Source organism: Cyprinodon variegatus, unplaced genomic scaffold (assembly GCF_000732505.1).
Source record: "Cyprinodon variegatus isolate N-32 unplaced genomic scaffold, C_variegatus-1.0 Scaffold1008, whole genome shotgun sequence".
Taxonomy (NCBI): domain Eukaryota; kingdom Metazoa; phylum Chordata; class Actinopteri; order Cyprinodontiformes; family Cyprinodontidae; genus Cyprinodon; species Cyprinodon variegatus.
Genome location: NW_015151461.1, coordinates 73466 through 75874, shown reverse-complemented (window position 1 = coordinate 75874; position 2409 = coordinate 73466).

Genomic DNA, 2409 nt, shown 5'->3' with positions numbered 1-2409 from the left:
ATCTTTGAACCAAGCACTCTTGAGAAAAAAAAAAGCAATAAATTCCTTATCTTATGACGAGCAAAGACAAAACTAATATAAAATCATGCCAATAGATAACGTATATAAGGCACACTCGCTTTTATGCAATTTTAAGCTATTTTCAATTCAATTTTTATGATATTTTAAAGAAAAAAGTCGGGACGTTTCTTCAACAGCTTCCAGGTCATGTGACCTACTGACTCAGATTTTTTGTTAAATTGTTTTACTACATTAGCCTGATGAGGCGCAGCCATTTTTATTCCATTTTAAGCCTTTGTTCATTTTTAAAGATTTTTTATACAGTAATAAAAAATGTGATATTTCTTCAATAGCTTCCAGGTCATGTGACCCACTGACTCCAAATCTATGTCGAATGGTTCTACTACTTTAGCCAGATGCGGCACACTCGTTTTTATTCTATTTCAAGCCTTTGTATATTTTTGTCTCACCGTCCTTCACGGGGTCGCTCTGGACCGGAGCTGATGGCTCGGTTCGAATGCCTGATCCCCCCCATAAAAAAAAGTGTCCTCCTTTTCAGAAACCCAAATCTGGTCACCCTAGTATCATATAGCTTATTTTGAAATGATGTTCGGTAAAGCTAGCATCTGTAAAAGTTAATCTGTTGATGAAAGATGTTATACTACAGTTAAGCTGAGCGTACACTGTATGAGATTTTACTGATTCTCCAGTCGTCTGAGTATTTCTAGGATCGGGCGAATTTCAGCCTCATGGTGCATTCTGTAGTATACAGGGGGTAACGAGGGGTGATTAGCCTCCAACAACCACCTCCTGATCAGGAATCATAAGGTCAGGAGAAAACCAAACTTGTTTGAAATTAATTCGGCCCTGATGAGATGTTCGTTTGAGCTGTAGCTGAGTATTACAACTGTTCAATGTATGCCCGGCCTTAGAAGTGTTGTGAATGAACGCGTTCAATTAACGCTGTCATGAAAGGATAGAAGGACCCAGTTTTAAGCCAAAAAAGACTCAATGCGTTTGTTTATTACTTGGAGGATCCACGGTATCAGCGGCTAAAGCGTGGCACCGCCCATCACTGGAAACCCTGGTTGGGGAAAAACAGATTAGTGACTAAGATAATCTAACGAAGGATGATTATCCAAAGAGTAACCAGCCTGGTTTAACAGGTAGGATCCAGCCAGTGGGCTGCCAACGAGATGCGGCGGGCGCTGCCCAGGGTGTCCCAGATGCTGCAGCCCCAGAGAACAAGCAGGAGTCTGAGCGAGCGCAGGGAAACAGATCAGAACAGGAAGGCTCAGAAATCCAGAGCCCGGTTGGGGATACTGATGAGAGCAGGAACAGGCTGGTTCAGGGTTTCAGGAGTGCACAGAGAATACAGGCAGAATGTGCAGATGGGAACAGGCAGGCTCAGTGGTGGAGAGGCAGAACAGGTCAGGATATCAGGAAGGCTGAAAATCCTCTCTCCACTGAGACCAAGCAGGAAAAGACGCACTCAGTTAATGAGAGAGGATCAGGAAATCAGAAACGTAATACTTTAAACCTTCTCTCCACTGGCCCCCAAGAACAAGCACATGAACAACAGCAAGAGCAATAATCTGGCCCCGACGGTTTAGATTGAACCGTAAATATCAAAGCAGGAGCAGGTGGATTATGAGCAGTAATTGGAAACCGGGCAGAGTCAGACAGGTGAATGAAATGAGCAATTAGGCCAGCCATCAGAGCCAAGATCATGAAAAACGCATTCATGAATCTGTTCCTATTTTTACTGAACTGTGAACTAAACTGATCAGTTGAAGTAATGAACGTGAACGAGAGCAACATTCACTCCTACTTATAATGAGCGACACACAGCTCACGTTGGTGTTACCAGTCTGCTCCATCCACACTCATTTACTGGTATTTCTGATGACAGTTTAGCAGAATGCTTGGCAGAGTTTGATCAAATAACAAAGGAAGACTTGGAAAGAAGAAAACTCACGTTTTAAATGCAAACTGTTCCCACAGGGACTTAACAAAGTCGGAGTTAAAGCATCCGAGCTATCTGTGGAAATATCTACTAATGAATGAGGAACAGAAGAAATCATTTGGATCCAGATCTTTTCAGCAGAAACTGAATGTTCATGAATGTTTCCAGAAGTTCTGTGTAATTTGGTGAAATAAAGGCTTTACTGCACATCCAGTAAACCTGGACTGCATCCAGGATTTTCCATTTTTTCCCCAGCATTTTATTTTCATTCCACTGTCACAAATACAGAGCAACAAAATTCCCTCTCTGCCTTTAACCCATCCCTTTTGGGAGCAGTGGGCTGCCATTGTGTGGCACCCAGGGAGCAGTGTGGGGTTAACATCTGCCTCCCATTCTACTTTTAGAAGTTCTAGGAACCACTAGTAAACCTGCAGATTGAGAGC